This window comes from Pleurodeles waltl, chromosome 12, assembly GCF_031143425.1.
Source record: "Pleurodeles waltl isolate 20211129_DDA chromosome 12, aPleWal1.hap1.20221129, whole genome shotgun sequence".
NCBI lineage: Eukaryota > Metazoa > Chordata > Amphibia > Caudata > Salamandridae > Pleurodeles > Pleurodeles waltl.
Window position 1 is genome coordinate 79,335,474 of NC_090451.1, and position 18,125 is coordinate 79,353,598.

Below are 18,125 nucleotides of genomic sequence, written 5' to 3' on the forward strand. Positions count from 1 at the left end.
ACTGTCCAAATTCTTACTAAATCATCAGTAAAGCAAGCAGATGCAGCCTTTACAAGTTTAAAAAAAAAATAGCAATACTTTGGCTGACAGATGAAGTCACATTTGAGTAGCGATCACTAACCCTTCCACCATCTGAAAATCGTGAGTCTAGTTGTAAAAGAAAGGCCTGGAGAGGACTAATCGGTTTGAATTAACCCGCTTCGCCCACGCCCAGTCAATCGTCCCCCCGTCACGTGGGGACCGCAGCACGCGCACGCTGCCTGCGGGCTCGGCGGCCTCCCGTCGCACGGCACCATGGGACGTGTAGTCCCAGCTCGCGCGGGGAACTGGACTACTCCGCGGCTCGTGAACCACAACTCCCGGCATGCCCGCCTGCTGGGAGCGGTGCACCGCTAGGCTGGGTTGCTAAGGCCTGGGAGGTGCTGTGTGCTGGTACCGGAGGGGCAGGAGGTAAGGGGGGAGGGCAGGAGACAGGGTGGGGGCTGCGCTGACCGCAGGGAGGGGCTGACACCGAACCAGGTTCTCACCGAGCCCCACATCCAGCATAAGCCGCTGCAGGAAAGAACATCCCTGGGCGGGGGTGGCTACCGAGCCCGGGAGACAGAGAAAGCAACACGTATGACAGTTACTCTGAATGTGTTTTAATGCTGTGGTAACCTTTAATTAAATGTACTCTGTGCTTAGCAGTCAGTTTATAGTTTGTAATTTACTGTAGGGCTATATGCCAAATTAGGCTGCAGATTTGCAGTGTGTTTTGCTGTAGACACATCGTTTGTCCAACTGCATTAAAGTGGTTGCGTTTAATGTATTTTGTGATTCCTTCCTAAAACCAGACTGCGCACCTCTTCGCGTTTTTTATTCCGTCAGCTGTGCATAAACTGTAGAATGCTGTGTGCACGAGCGGTAACGTGAAGTGTAAGCTTGGATTTCTTTCCGTACGTTATTCTGCGTTTAAACGGGATGTCTGCAGTGTTTATTACCCAACTCTTTCAGTCTTCGCTGGTCCGTTCCAGTCTGGTTTTGACTCTGACTCTAGATACTACGTAGTCGATTAGCTGACAGACACTTTATGCAATGCGTTAATCCAACACTGCACAAAGACTACTGTGTGTCAACATTTCACAAACCAGAGCAGCTTTCACTTTCTTAAACGTTTTATTGCGAGGACTGCAACATCTTAACAGCGAGGTTAATATTTATCGATTAATCGTGCATCCTCAATTATTGCAAGATGGTAGAATTATTACAAACTCACACGTAAAGATTTATATTGCAGTTGCGCACTAGTAGTATATTTAGTATAAATTGCACGTGACTGCTATTTTTAACTTCTAGACGTTTTGTGGGAGTGACAGGCGGTACTAATCTGTATTTTAGTGATATTCTTTTTATCTGGTGCGTTAGGATGACAGGCTCTTTTAGTGCTTATGGAATTTAACTGTAAGCCCCCTCGCCACCTAAATATACCTAAATATGTTTATTTTACCTAACATTAAAAGGGTGACGCTGCCCCATAGAATTCGAGATTCATTTGAGGTTAGTAAAATGAAATCTCCAGATAAGCTTCGTCCTTTGAGGCCACTAGCGATGCCTGTGCTCCGTACATTCCTGTGAGATCTCTGTATTTAGGCGGGGTTGACTGTTGGGCCCAGTGCAAACATTTGGGGAACTGCAGGTATTCGAAGCCTGTAGACTTCCATGTAGCTGGTATCACCCATCCTAGCACCTTGCTAGCATTTTTGTTGTGTACTACTGCGCCAACCGTGCAGATAGATTTTGAAATACTTTTTTTTATAATGAAGCTTGAAGTCCCATTTAAGTTGCTTGAAAGTTAAACCAGTCAATGACCAAAATTAACTTACTGTTCATGCAGCATCTTTCAAAATATTATTGTCGGATTCTGAAATACTTCAATTTTAGACAGTATCGGAAAAGGCAGATTTGGATTTAGATATCATTGCCATTTGGTTGAGTTCTGTGCTCGACGTGGGTGGGTGACTTTGGTAACCAAGTTCGTCTCCTGTAGTCTGCAAGAGTTGTTTGTGCCTTTAGTGTCTTGAATTACTATTTAGAGTCATGTGTAGTTCTTTGCGTGTTGCTTTTGGAAATCACTAGGGCAATCTGGCTTACACTGGATCTGGGAAACTATCTGAGGTTTATGCTTAACTGGACTCACGAGTGACAGGCGATGCCTTGCAGGGCGCACAGCGCTTCCATTGACTTCATATCGCAAATTAAGAAGTCGCACCCATTGTGTGAGTTCACCGATGAATGCTAAAGGACTGTTTTTAAGATGTTTTCCTAAAAAAAAAAAAATAACAAGTGTAACATTATTAGCTCGCGCCTGTGCAGACAGGGCCACTTAAACGAATCACTCTAACGCATTTGAGCGATTTGTTTAGGTGGCCATGAAGGCATTTACACTTGGACGCCTTATGGAAAAAGGCCTGTTTTGTATAAGGGACTGTCTGCACAGAGGCAGATGTATAGATCTCACCACCATACTAACGACTGAAGTGCTTACGAGGGGTTGCTGCTATGCTCCAGGTTCCCAGTGATTACATTGTTACATCCTTGTAGTAACAGACTTGCGCCTTCCAATGTAACTTGATTGCCAAGTGTCGCACACTGAGTGCATTGTTCTGGAATAAATTGTTGCGTTGTCTTCCGCACTGTATCCTCCCGTGTTGCCAGGTGTCATGGATTGTATCCGTTGTACTGTGAAATATTGTATTTCAAAGTAATAATCAAACCTATGTATTGCCACTACACCCTGATTAAAAATTCACACATTTTAGACAGACCCCACAGAGCAGACAGATTAATAAACACGGACAAACATTTTACAGAAAGTCGAAGCAGCACGGATGCCCTTGTATCTGGCTGTTTCACCGCTTCAAATAGCCTTTTCTCCAAACTGCACAATATATTTAAAAAGACCAATCTTAGGCAAGAAGTTTCACGTAAACCTAGGCCGTGAATCCCAATGGTACTTGCAAACAAAACGCACCACATATTCATTTACAAAAACACATTAGGCAGAAGCTTGCCATGCACCGACGGCATGTTCATCCTTCAGCCAAACCCCCACTAAGCAAGCCCACCACTTTCTTACACACTGATCAGAACCCGTAAACACGTCACATGCATTTTCAGACTCCAGTTTTTAGACTAATCGGTGACGGGGTGCTATGGCGGTCACCCAGGCAACCAGAGGCCACCGCACCGCTGTACTGATGCAGACTGCTTTCAGTGCACTCTGCTAATTACAGAACACGCGGGCGCGCCTGCACGTGCGACATCTCCACGCAGCTCTGGGTCCTTGGTCAGTGGTGTTCGTCATACTTTGTATTTTATAACTTTATAGACTTAATGATAAAGGGAAAACCCAAGTTTCAGAACGCATAGTCTTTTGGTTAAAATACCAGAAATGCCCGTGGGTATTGCACATGACGTGGGCACAAGCTGGCCATGCGAATTGTCTGCCGCGGTCACATAAACAAGCCGAATGCCACATTGCCTACTGCAGAGGTCTTCAAACCGTGGGGTGCGCCCCCCCGCCCGGGGGGGGGGGGGGGCTGACTGTTCCCCGGGGAGGGCGCAAATGACTTTTGGCCTGGAAGTGCGACTTTATTTATCGCGTTTCCAGGCCGTCTTCATTTACACCCAGCAGCTAAAGCGCATATAAAGGTATGGCAACTGTGATTCTAGGCGCTGTGGTGGCGGAGTCAAAAACGTGGCTGAAAAAAATCTGTAAGTATTTTTTTTTTTTTTTCACATTTCTCCAGCTGTACATGGACATTGGTAAATTAAAAATAAATGCAAATCAAACAAATCCTTGGGAACGATTTCTTCTGTTGTCAAGCAAGTTCGTTAGTGCGATCACTTCAGATGTGTCTTTGTGAGACCAGAGAGTCACACAACTGAATCCTGGTTGGCACAGTGGGGAAGCGGGACTTGTGTATTTATAATGCTATGGAATCCCAGCCTAGCACACAAAGCACTGGGAATATGCGAGTCATTATTAAACATTGTGTTGTACACTGTAAAAGGAAGGCTGTTTGAATTATGTGGCGGGAAGGACCACGTTATGTGGGCGGGTTGATTAAATTATGTGCGGCGAGAAAAAAAAAGCCAGATATGCAGCACTTTCTGCGATAGTGTTACTTCATTATTTTATCAGTTTTACACATGCCATCACAGTGTGGGGAACGGTTTCACTACGTTAGTCCAATTAACACCCAAATTCAGTAATAAGCAACAGAAAGGCGACAGTCCACCCTTGCGATGGACCTTCCACTGTGTGGCAACATGTGTTGTTGCCTTTTTAGTAAGGTTTGAGCTAGTAATTTTTAGTTTTTGATCACATCGGCAGAATATGCAGTAGATGGCTTATTATGTGGCAAATGCAGCAAGCCCATAATTATGTGGAAAATGCCACAGTCGCAAAATTGCATATTTCCAGATGTCTTGAGTATAGATAGGCTACCACAAAATTATTTATCGTTTAACATAAAACAAGTGCTTTCAAAGAATATCTTTTAGAAATAGGTAAGTTCCCTATACCTAGTGCAAATTTTTTTATATGTACGTTAAAAGGAAGCTTTCCAAAACGTAACACCCGCATATGACCTCTGAAAAAGAATAGTGACTCATAAAATGAAGCCTGTGCTCTCTTCCAGACAGCCTTTTCATTTGGTGATTAACCAATGGCAATCATTCACACTTCCTTCAGATTGCGGGTAACCTGGTGAGAAGGCCTCTTCCTTCTTTAGATCTCTGTCCATGGATAGCCTCAAGGAGTTGGCCCAGAAGAAAGGGTGCTATGTGTGCGCTAATCTTCTCTTTTACACATGCACAGCTTTCTCAGGGAGATACAATGAGGAAGTTGAAGATTTTTTAAATGGCCATCAGTACCACCAGTGCAGTAGGTGCAGTGCACCCCAATTCTGGATGTGTTCCTAGCGAAATGATGGCTGAGAACCCTTTTTCGCTGGTTCTCGTTAGGGCCCTGGTTACCATTGCCACTCATGGAGCAGGTCCGAAAAACAGGCCGCAAGATGTGGTATTTACTCACCTTTCTTCTACGCAAAGTGGCCGACAGCCTGTTTTGGGCCTCATGTCTAGGAGTGATGGGCTGGTGGAGAGAGTGGGCAGAGTAGTAGTTATCACATGTACTGCAGAGGCAATGGCATGGTGGCTCAGGGGTGTGAGGCGTCAACTAAACCCAAATTATAATATTGTTTTACTATCTTTTCTTGCTTACTTTCAGGCCCAGTCAGTGCTTAATTTGTAAATAAAGATGTGCCAGTGCCCAAAGCCACCCTCCTAAACACGCGGCTGCTGCAGTTAAATGTGGGAATACGGAATACTGAGGCAGCGTAATCCTGAATCCGTCTCGGGCCTCTTTAGCCCATTTAAAGCCACTCCCTGCCCCTTCAGCTTAATTTTTCAGCTTTCTGCTTTCTCCTATTGTGACGCGTTTTTGTTTTTCTCTTCCTCCCGTCTTTCCCATATTTTTTCTTTTGTCGTAGTAAATGCTTGAGGCAGAAGAATAAGCCCAGCCCTCAAAATTAAGTGCGGGTGCTCCACACCGGAAGCAACAAGCACAAATTAAGCACTGTGCCCAGTGCACCATTATTGTGCCAGTGTTGCTTTTGCCCTCGGACCAATGGCTAAAGAGAAGAAAAAATGAAAGCAGGGGAGGTACATTAGTTTAGGCCTCAGAGAGATGACAGAGCAGGGAATGAGACAAGGCGAAGGCCCATTTGTTTCAACAAGGGGCGGAGACGACCACCACTTCTCAAGACATTTGATCTCAATACTGAAGCAGGTGCAGTGGCACTGGGGCCCGTGCGTGAGTGGCCAACTGTATAACAATTATGGCTGCCTTCATTTTTAAAGGGATTGCAGGCTTATTTTTCTTTGTGGCATTGGGGGTGCGGGCACCCTTGCTGCAAAGTGGTGGGCAACATGTTGGCGTTCGTCTTTTCTGAAAGGGACAGAGAATCCGTTCCAAGATTGGAGTGGTGGCCGCAGTGGCGTAGCGTGGGTTGTCAGCACCCGGGGCAAGGCAAGTAATTTGCGTGAGTGAGCCAGGCAGGGGCAGAGAGCTGCGAGTGCGAGCGCGCCACCCCCCCAGATGTTGCGCCCGGTGCGGCCGGCCCCCCCTGCACCCCCCACGCTACGCCACTGGGTGGCCGTGCATGTTGGGGTGGAAGAGGGCACAGTCTGCTACTCAGGGCTGCAGTTGCATTGGGTCCCACGAGTGCCAGGGGCTCACAGTACTCCAATCATCAGGTGTTGTGTTTTTGCTTGATATATTTATTCTCTTAAAAGTCTCACATTTGGTGTGGGTTATCGGCTACAAAACGAGTACTCCTGAAATAGTAATTCCGACTTCCTACACTCAGCCCTGATCCTTCGTCTGTCCCAAGTACTGCTTTACATTTTTGGGGGGGACCTGGCTTGAAAACATTCTGCTCATGAGGTCTCACATCAACACAGTTTGAAGACCTTCGGCCTACTTCATAATGTTTTCCTGCTTTACAATTGCACATTCTCAACAAACGGTATACAGGTTAAACATTTTTACTTAATTTCATTTACTGCCCCTTTATACATTTTTTATGCAGATTGTGTCTAAATTTCATTGCAAGGATTGAAGGTTGATGCAAAGCCACGTATTAATGGCATATGTGAAAGAAAAATAGCACTGTACCTATAGAAATTATTGTTCACATTCTCAGATCACAGATCACCCCCCAAAGCTTATTCTGTACGTCGGCCTCTCAGTTCTTTTGAGTCCTTACTGATTTTTTTTTTTTAAGGCATGAATGGCATAAATACTAATGGAAAATAATTGCTTTCATGTCTGTTTATCTTAAAAAATAATATATATATATATATATATATATATATATATATACAGGTTTTCTTTTGAGCGTCCCTTCATGCGCTCAGTCGTGATTGTCTGGGCAATAGCTGCGCATTGCAACAGGCAGGTGGAAATGGACAATTTTCTAATAAATCTTAAACTACTGCACCTATTGCACACACTACAGTGTGAATGTTTGGTTAAATTAATGTGAAAAGATACCAGTTCCAAAATGTTAACAGAATGAACCATGCAAAAAAATAAATCCCATCAGGCAGCCGTAGGTATGCGGGGTGTCATTATTAAGGAGCTGCCTCAAACTGGTTCCTAACCTGTGTGGATTGGGTTAGCATGTGAGTCCATTTTAAACGACCAAGAGACTTGTTGTGCAGTGGGATTTGCTAATGTAATTTGCTGTATGTGGCATCCACAAGCAGATTTGTTTTAAATAAATGAATCCCGAGATAGAGGGATTTCAGATGATGACCACTTGGAAATAAGTGTCACGAAGATCTGGCCTTGAAAGTAATTTGCTTCCTTTATCTAATGTCTTACAAATGACAGGCCAATGAACTTTGTTATATTTGTGACTCGGCTGCGTCGGATTGATTCAGCGGAATGTGGTAAATATTTAGACAAAATGGCAGATCATTTTCAAAACCGCTGGTCTCGTCTTGCAATTTGTAACCAAATGAATGTCCAGTTACTGCGTTTCTTACAAGCTTTCGGATGACGAGCTATAATATGGATAGTGTATGAGGCTGGCTCAGTTTTTGATGTACACCTATGGTGTGGCACCCTGTACTGAGTCCAGGCAACCCTTGGTGATGGTGAATAGGTGTCCATATAGCAAAAACTCTCCAGGGGTAGCTGTGGTGGGAGGATAAAGCTCACCCAGGAGGAGTGTAAAGCACTTGTAATACCACAATAGTCAGTCAGTGATTGTCACGCAAGAAAGAACCACAGCAGGTGTTGCAGGAATTAATAATTCTTTATTGCAACACTAAAGCTATACTAACATTGGTGTATCTCCACTTGGAGATATCAACCACAAAAATATACATTTACAAACAAGCAGGAAAGGCCTAAAGATATATGGGACCCAATTATGGGGTGGGCAAGCCATATACTAAGAAAATGGTATAAGAATGAGGTGCCCATCCAAGGTGAGTGTATTAGGATCCCAGGGGCTGGGGAAGTAGGAACTCACCAGAGGTAAGTACTGGAAATCCCACAGGCGCCCAGGTACAGAGCAGTTATCGAGCCGGGAGCCGAGGCCAATACCGCAGCACTACAGCACCCCTCGAATGCGCACTGTCTGCAAGGCAGACATTGCGCATTCTGAAGTGTGCTGGGCAGTGTGGCCCCCGCACAGCCTACAACATGGTCACAGAGATTGCAGGGGCTCCCCTGTGGCCCCCTGCACTGTTTCCGCCAGTCATTCCATGGCAGGATCCTCGCTATGGAAAGGCTTGCAGAAACAGGAGTCTGCACTGTGGCACTTAGTTAATTGCTGCCGTGGCTGACCCGAGTCCGACTGCCGTCAGCCCATTGGGAACCATGTTCCCAGTGGTGACTGTGATCGGACTGCTAGGGTTGTAATGTGGTGGCCGGACCTCCTAGAGTACAGCGGTCCGACCACCACTGCAAGTCTGGCGGTCCTTGGACCACCAGACTAGTAATAAGCCCTTAGGTCATTGGCGTCTTTTTAGATCACACACTGCATGGTTGTGCACAACTTTTGGCCACATCCCTACCTCATCCCTGTGTACATAGATCTTCCTCACTTCCCCCTCACAAAGCATATATACTGGACAGAGACACATGAACCAGAAGTAATACGTGGAAGCAACCAGATGCCGGCATAGTATGATCAAAAGCCAGGGTACCAGAGGGGAACACATGTCAAGTTTGGACTGAATCAAGACAGAAACTGGCAGTCTCCCCTACTCATTGGTGAACACAGTTTCTAATGTGACCAACATAAGGGGAACTAGTTCTTGTATTTCGGTTGCACAACTATAATTGCACCTGTAAAAATTAATTAATGCAGAGGTGTTTGCTCTTTTTGACAAAACTGAAACCAATTTGAAAAAAACAAATCTTAAGGACTGGGGAGATGGGAATTCTGCGTACTACCTTTCCATTATGTCCAGTTGTTATGATCGTCTTTTTTTTGTTCTGGAAAATCCAGCCTTGGTTTTAACTTAAAATACAAATATTAATAAATGGAGTTAGTGGCTTTGGTTACGGGATGACAACTTAATTTGTAGCATTACTAGCATATGGTCGAAAGTGTCCAGGAGGATACCATTGTGTAAATGTTCTTGGTTTGGTATTGTCAGTGTGATTGGCACTTGTCAGTGAGCGCCTGTGGGATAAAACATGCAAACTGTCTTTGTATTAATGGACAATCGACTGCTATTTTGGCCTTTGTAGATGAGTAATTTATGGTTCTTAATTTTGTTTTCTTAGTTAAAATCCGTAGTTGTTGTTTAAGTATATGTGGTACTAGTACATTCTTATATTGGACTATTTCTCCACTTTACTTTTTGAGTCACCAGGGCTGTACTGTTATTATTTGTTATTTTCATCCAACTGAAAGCCATGTTTTTATGAATTACTCTGAACCCCATGTTTTGATATGATTAGGATGATAAAAAACAAAGCTACCTTATGGTACAAATTTGGGTGAATGCATGTAATTGAAAATGGGGGTTCGCCCAAATAATTTATTCAAAAAGAAACTTAAGAAGAAAATCCACTGTACTACATAAATTATCTCAATCCAATATGTTAATTTTGAAAAATCTAAATTCCTGCACTGTTAAGGTATTACTTTCGAAACTATGTGTATATATATCTGCTGGAATGGCAAAGCTAGTCAACCATATACTTAAAATGTTTATTAAAGTCCACTGGCAAACCAAATGCCGAGACCGATTGGCTTTGCTAATGCTTGTCTGATAAAGCATTTCATTTAAACCCATTTTTGTCTCGCAGTATGTCTCTAAAGAGAATGTTGCTGGTTCTGACAAGACTAAGGAGCTTTAATTAATCAATTCCTGCATAGGTCTAGATTCCCATAGGTTTCGCCCCTTCCTCTCTTTAACGAGCAGAAGACTCCTCTCTTCAACAGTATCTCACAATTGCTGCCCCTGACCTCCCCTCCGCCCCCTGCTACTTAAGCTCGTACTAAAATAATTTCCAAAAACCAAACTCATTATACTCTGTATGCTATGTACGCTCCTCCCTCTTGGACAATGTCCCAGCCGTATGCACATCCTCCGCCAGCCCTAACCCCCGCTCGGTAGCTTTCTGTAAAGCCCTCCCTTACCACAAGGCCAGCCAGTGTTCACTCTTATCTCCCTTCATCGCTCTTTTCATGGCGTAGGTAAGCAAGGTACATATTTCTTTCCTTTGTTGATTTTTAGAAAACACCCTTTTCACTTTACTAAACCTTCCTTTCTTATTTTGTTCCTCATTTTATGGACAAACACTGTTTTAGATACATTTTGATGTGTGTTGTCCAATTGATCTAAAACATATAATTCTGCTAATCATGCAAGGCATTGTAGCCGATGTGAAGTTGAAAATTGTGGCTTTTTTGTTGTATAAGTCAGTGGAAGCTGTCAACAGTTCACCCACCTCTGCTCAGCACCCAGGTTGACCCACAGTTCTCACAGTGTATAAAACAGTGGTATGTGATCAGATCGATGACTCAGACGGAAACATCTTGGATCCAGTATGGTGGCCACTCGCACCATGGTGCGGCCAGGCCTCTTTACATGGAGAGGAAAAGCAGTGGAGGGCAGGGCCCGCTCCCTTGACTGGAGAGTGCTTGCACCCTCACTGGTGATGGTGAACGGATTTATACTGGTGAAGTCAACCACTAGCGTAGGTGCGGGCTGGTCTGCAAACTCTCAAAGAGAACCTCCCAAGAGATGGGGTTGGTCTCATTCTGCTTTACTGCAAAAGAAGACCGAGTCTGGTGCTTTCTTCTTGGTTCATGGGCAACAGTGCCGTTAAAAGGGAATAAGAGAGCTTGTCTCTAGCGGTGCGTGAAAAGAAACTGGGGTAGAGGACAAAGTCTTCCCAGTGTACGTAGGTGGCTAACTTATAATCTTAAAAGAATAATTCTGTAAACCTCATTATCATCTTTCAGGGTTCATCTGGAAAATCTGTGGCTTTTGTGTTAAGCCAGGTGGGATGAGTAACAATGGTGCACAGGCCTTTCTTGGCCAGCCTTTAGGCGGTACGCAAATACGCAGGTCCAATGGACACAAGGTGCCTCGTCTTTGGGGGAATAATGGACCCCTCCCCAAGTAAACTGATGATAGGGAAAAAGAGCATAGAAGTACTGCAACTAGGCCAGACACCTGGAGTTTTAACCACGCAGTGGGCACTCCGGAACAGTTCTGGAGTACCCATTGCAAGGATGAAACTCCATGAACATGCAGAATGACATTCATTTTCTTGACGAGGTGGTGGTAGTCCATGATGAAGGCCTGGAAACAAAATGGGAGAATAATGGCGAAACCCGTTAGAGCCGGGGATATCTCCAAAATGTTGCAATGGGCAGTTGAGGGAATCAAAAAGTAGCATAACACGAGAGGAGGGTCACGGAGCTGAGATCCAGCCGCACATGTGAGCACTCCCCCGCACACTCCAGAGGCACTACCTCCATCGGGACACTGACCTGTATCACACGCAGGTGGAAGTAGCATCCATAGTTTTATGTAGCTCGCCACATACACACTGTGGTAATGGCTGAGCCACAGTGCAAATGTTTAATTAGTTTTACAGTTGATTTTTCGCCAAGTTTGCTAAAAAAAAAAAAAAAAAATTACAGTTCTGAAGTTACACTGTATTAGCCCTGTATTACTTTTCTGATTTCTACACATTTTAAGAGACATTTTTCTGAGAAGTGCTGCATTCAGCAACTAATTTCTGCAGCATTTATTTGGGTGGGTCACTCCTCTACACTTCTTGATGTGGGAGATTAAAAGGCCATGGAGTTTTTGGAATAGTTTTTGAGGTCCGAGCCTAACAATGTTAATCAAATGTACGCACAAATTGTGCTATAAAATACATTGTTTAGCCAGTTTTCCAAATGTTTTCGTAGTTGGGAGAACCTGCTGTGGACGCCCACACACCCCACTGCAACCAATCTGGAGGAAGTAGGATCCCTTCTCTTTGCTTGCACAGTACAAGTTGGCCTGGGTATCTTCAAGACCATCAGTGCCTGTGCTATATGGATATATGTTTGTTTTCGTGAATGTAGACTTCTATAAGAGGTGCGTAGGCCCAATCTTGGGTGTATGATGCATTTGACTAATTCCACTCCTCTCCCCTTCCCATTTGAATGTTACTTGGGGGTTGCATTTGGATGCAATCACAATAAGTTGCTGAGCCTCTTGGAATTGCCGTATGGTGGATGTGTTTGAAAAACAAACATTGCAATCAAAAGCCAAAAAAGGGAAAATGTTGACTTTGTAGCGGGGGTCATGACTTCCTCAGATATCAGTGGTAGGCCAGTAAAAAGTGAACTATATAGATTAAGAGCAAGTTGGAGCCACTTACACATGTTTGCAAACGTTTTGTTGGGTATTCCTTTTGCTTTTAAGGAGAGCTTAAGACTGTGGCATATTCAAGGTGTGTAGAAGGAACTCGCAGAGTTTGAGAGTATGTTTACAGAGCTGACGAAGCAAGTACTTGGGTGTGGGAGCCTGGAGATATTTACTCAGGTTGTAAACTAAGTTGGTCTCGTCTACAGCTATTAGGACATCATCGGTTGACGTAATCAATGTCATTACTATATCATTGAATCCTAATCAAGTGCACTTGTTGCGTGTCTGGCACTTACAGGAATAAGACTTCTGCACACTTAGATTGGCTAGCATGGCAAAAAGTCTTCATGCTCAAAGCATGGATATTTTAAAATGATTACATTTACAGGGGTTAAAATATAAAATATTCAGCTAGTATTTAAATTTCATGACTGACTAAAGACAGATATGTCAAATGATATTTTCTTTCTGAGCCTGGAAGAGAAAGATGGTTTAAGTCTGATTTAATTCAGAGTTTTATTACTGGACTTTCTGTCCTCCAGAGTGCCAGGGGCACGGCGGCGTGGCCGACACCTCATTTTAAGCTCTGTGTGCCATGAGAAAGTATTTTGATGGTGAAAATCCTGATAGACGGCCTATCAATGTCAGTCAGACGGTGGACTTCAGTGTCCGTGCCACCAATCTGATATCCTTAACATGCTTGAGGGTTCGTACCCCCATGTACCTTTCTTTAATTACCTCTTGATGAATGTAGGAAGCTGGCCTGGTGTGTGGTGAGCACCTATAGTGTTGTCCCTTATACTAGGTCCAGGTATCCCCTATTAGTGAGGTGTAGTCAGTGTCTAGGAAGCCAGGGCTCTCTAGAGGTAGCTGTGGATGAGCACATTAGAAGTTACTGATTAGCATAGAAAGCAATAGCAAATAGTAAAACAATAGAAAATAGTGAAGGCCCTTGGGGAGACCAGACATATACTAAGTAAGTGGAATGTGAAAGGCAGCCCCCCACCCAAGGAAGTGGAATCTACAGAGGGGAGCTGGAGGAACTAGGAACCCCAAAAGGTAAGTACCAGGGTGCCCCTCCAGCGACCAGTAGAGAGGAGGTAAGTACCTGGTTTTACCCCAAACCCCCAGGAGGAATTTGGAAAAGGACCGTGCAAGACCCAGAAAAGACTGGAAGAAGCGAAAGGTGGATCTTGACAGAAGAGGACCTGCAAAAGAAGGGGACCAATTCCAGTTCGTGGTAGTGTCCGGCTGTGGCTGAAGCCACTACGAACCCTTCTGTGGATTCAGGACCAGGTTGACGGTGGATGAAGAAAGTCAGCAGTGCAGCACAAGAGCAGAAGAGGAGTTCCAGGAGTGATGCAAGTGATACCCCACCTCGGCAGTCGTGAGTCAGTCAGTCAATGGTGCTGGAGAACCACCAACAAGCCTTGGCAAATGCAAGTTTTATTTATTTCATGAATTGGAACTCCTAAGAGGTCCACATGCATACCAAATACAAAGTGACATAAAACATTAAAAATAAAATTTCCTAAATAAGAATAAAATATCAATTATACAATCACAATAATACCACTCAGACAATAAACATCGGAATTTATCACGAAGAGCAATTTAAAATATATACCAGTACAACAGGTTTAAAACGAGGAATTAACTTCTATATGCAGTAAAACTCAACCCCAATAGTTCTTTACAAGTAAAACCATAAAGTGCATCAGACAGTGCAAGTCAGTTCCCTGAAAGAGACCACACTTGTAGAAAGCCCTAGCAGACATTAATATTTTCAACAAAAAAAAAGACAGTTGTGCAGTGTACGTTTACATTCCAGAATGTAAGGTGATCTTTTATATCCCCAAAGAGCCAACCCGTCGCACACCAGGGCTGCATTATAAGACATTATCATGCTCTACCATACAATAGAATGGAAATAGACTAAAACTCCACTCCCTTGGTGCTCAGGATAACAACTAATAGTGATTTTCGGAGCTGCCTTAATGGATCGCTCACAGTCATATTGAGTTACCACCAATACGCAAAGACTCAAAAAATATTTAAAAAGCACTGGAAGAATTTAAAAATCCTAAAACAGAATAATTCATTTGGAGGATAACATGCAGTTTCCAAGGCCTCTCCAGCAGAACAAATATTAAGATACAGATAAAGGGGTTTTAACCATTTTTTCCTAAATTTGGCTAGAGCCGAACAAACAAATAATACATGCTTTAAGTTCTGTACACCCAATTGACAAAGATCACAGTTATTATCGGATCCATCCCATTCAGAGGTTAGCTCTCTGAGAAGCAATTTAGCCAATCTCAATAAGATGAACAGACGCCTCACCCCCTGAGGAAGGTTCCAGGACGGGTATGGCTGAGATTGTTTAAAGGTTGCTGTTTTAGTAAGCGTGCCTGGTCTCCTCTTTGGACAACAGGCACATAAGTCCAAAGAGAAGCTTTTGGACCAAGTCACTTCTTTAAAAAAAAAAAAAAAAAAGACAAGAGGTGGCAACGATGGAATTAGGCCCGGATCAAGCTCCAACAATCGCATAGCCAGATTGTAGTTTCTGAAAAACTTAGATTTTTCTTTTCATCTGCCAAAGGATTCTATATAAGCTACATTTCTTAGAGTGAATTCCCTACTATGAGCAAGGCTATGAACCCTCCGGACCACCGCCGGTAGACCCAGTACAAAAGTGTTCTTAATATCAAATTCATGCCTGAGAGCCGCCCCAGAGGCTGAGTTGTTACAACAGACTTAGGCGTCTTAGAATCTGCCCTGCTATCCTGTCGAGGAAATTCCATTTAGAAATCTCTGTACATTCCAAAGCGTACAAGAGGGTGGCCGGGATCTTTGTTTGATAAGTAGTTAGTAAGTGGAGAAAATGACGACTGCCAACTGCATTAAAAAAGGCCACTAAACCTTGTGCTTGAGATAGAGCCTTAGTAGCGTTATTACGCATGTGGTCTTGGTCATTGAGAGAAGAGGATAACATTTTCCCCAAAAAGCAATAAGATTTTACCCGTTCTAACTTTTGTTGGCCCAGGGACCAGGAAAAAATTATTTTCTTACCCATTTTTTCCCTAGGAAACATACTACTTGCGACTTAAATATATAAATCTGCAAATGGTGTTGTAGGGAATAATGATTTAACGCAGCAAGATGCCGATTTAAACCTTTCGGAGTGAGGTAAATCACTACTATATCATCCGTATAAAAGGCAGGAGAGTGAATGACCTCTAATTTTGGGAGCAAAACCATCTGCGTTCTGCAAGGAACGGGGCAAATCAACGATGTATAAAGAGAATAATAGCGGGTCCAATAAGCAACCTTGCTTTCTTGTGGGTAATTTAGACAGACCCTGGTCCCCTCCTAACAACACTTGGCACAAGGTAGACGAGTGCAAAGCTATAACCAGATGTAACAAATTTGGGGGTACACCTAATTCATATAACTTTTTCCACAAAATGTTTCTATCTACCCTATCGAAAGCTGTGGAGAAGTCTGTAAAAGCAGCATATACTATTCCACCCCTTATCTGAACATATATTTCATATTTATAATTTTCATCAATAAAATATTATCCAATGTACTATGATCCTTTCTAAACATCGGCTTGTTACAGAGGGAGTATCTCATTTTCCTCGACCCAAGAGGTTAAATGCATTAATTAATCCCCTCTATCTCCGTCACAGACGGGGCCCCAGCAGTGCACTTCAGTTCTAACCCTTGTGTTCAAATCCATTTCCCAAGTCTTTCTCCAGGTTTTCTGCATAAAGGGAGAGTATGTACTTCCTCCAGTTGACCTCAGCTATTGTAGGAGCGCTAAACAATTTGCGCTTTCCACAACCTTTAGCGATAATAGCCCAGGATTTACTGGAGTTTCATGATACCGTGGCTTCCCTCAGTGCCACCCACATCTGCTCTGCCTCTTCCATCCTTATGCCTAGTTTCACTCGCCCTCTTCTTATTTTTAGTAAAGATATTCTCCTACTCCTGTCCTTGGACTCTCAAGTATACTGTCTCCTTACCAATTTATTAATTTCTCTATTCAACAATAGAATGGATTGCTTTACCTTTTTGTGGGGGCTCCCAGCGTTGATATGGAACACTTTGAGTTATAGATTCAGTGAGTTTTGAAAAGTAATTTAACGGATCCACATTCCATTCATCAATATCTCTCACTGAGCAATCAAGTACTTTTTTTACCGCTAACTTTTTGGTAGGTGTCCAAAACATTGTACCCGTTTTCCCACAAAAACTAATATCCTTGCCCCTAAAATTCCAGGGTTCTATGGAGGGAAGCTGCATTTTTAACGAGAGGATCAGAATTGTGTGGTCACTTAAAGGTGTATCCTTAACTATCATATCCTCTACGGATTGAGCAATAACATAGGAACCCAAAATATAATTGATAATGGAACTTCTCTGTGGGGATTTGTGTGTAAAAGCTGCTGGAGAATCAGAACAAAAATGTCCATTTAAAATAATACAACAAAGGTCCCTCAGGCCTTTCAAAAGAGTGATGCCCCTTTTGTCCGACCTGATTCTAGGGGGAAATAGGATGACAGGTATATTTAAAGCAGTTTCTGTTTCTAGGCCACAGAAGGTGAAAAGAGATAGATTAGAAATTTTACAATTTAGATCCCCCATTGTCAGTAACTCATCTGTGCTTTCATGTAGATTAGAACATATTCCAGAAATATGACTAAGCATATACAAAAGAGCTCTTTCATAGACCTTATCTGGTGGAATATACACATTTACTATAAACATGGGTTTTTTCTTGCCATTCTTCAATATTGGATACACTCATTATCTGGAAAAAAAAAAAATTGAGGACACAGGCAGACTAACATATTCCCATATGTGTTTATTACTTAACAGCATCGCGATGCCCCCTTTTGCATGCCCTTTCTTGGAGGGTTGTGCCTTTTATACTTATGACCGAGTACTCGGGTCAAGTGAAATCAGATACGTTCCAGGTCATTTGGATGCAAATTAAGTCCGCCTGTAGAGCGCAAATGAGATCTACTTTTTCAGAGTGGTTCCCTATTCCTGCAGCGATCCAAGACACCTTGGAGAGACTCTGGTTAGTAACTGGGTTGTGAAAACATTCCCTTCCCCCGGGTGCTATTTAGAGCACCCCGCTAATCAGCTCCAGTTTCTCTCATTGGGGCCCGAGAGATGAGAGGGTACATCCTCCATAAGCTTCACCACTTTTTCCCCATGAAGAAGTGAAACTTTTACATTTTCCAAGGGGGATGCCATCTGAAATCTGAATGGATTTAAATATAAACTGGGGGAGGGGATGGGGAGAGAAGGGGGGAGCGGGGTTGCTGAATAACTAGCCTTGGCAAATGCCTGAGTCGGTGAAGAAGGTTTTGCAAGGCTGAAGAGGACCAGCAAGGCCCAGGGGACTTAACCCAAGGAGGGGTGTCTTAGGGGACTCTTAGCAGCTGAGAGAGTCACAAGAAGAGGATGCAGCCCCCACAGGCGACCCACAGGCAGCAGGCACAGGAGTCCAGGGAGGCCCACTCAGCACACTGTGAAGGGAGTCCCACGTCGCTGGAGCTGCAGGCAGGAGACTGTGCTTTGCAGGGAAGAGTGCTGGAGGCTGAGGGTACACGGAGCCTGAAGATAGATCCCTTGGAGGAGTAACAACCAAGCCTTGGTAA

The 18,125-nt window shown here is 43.6% G+C and overlaps 1 protein-coding gene across 2 annotated transcripts in view; it reads left to right on the plus strand.

Annotated features, from left to right (window-relative positions):
• The first annotated feature begins 337 nt into the window (after positions 1 to 337).
• SCAMP4 (secretory carrier membrane protein 4) overlaps positions 338 to 18,125 on the plus strand; it is a 65,913-nt gene continuing 48,125 nt past the window's right edge. The window contains exon 1 of one of the 2 annotated variants that reach the window (XM_069216399.1): positions 338 to 450. The gene's annotated coding sequence lies outside the window, so the exon portion shown is untranslated. Of the gene's footprint in view, positions 451 to 500; positions 617 to 18,125 lie in introns of those variants that run through there. The other variant, XM_069216400.1, reaches the window with a different exon arrangement.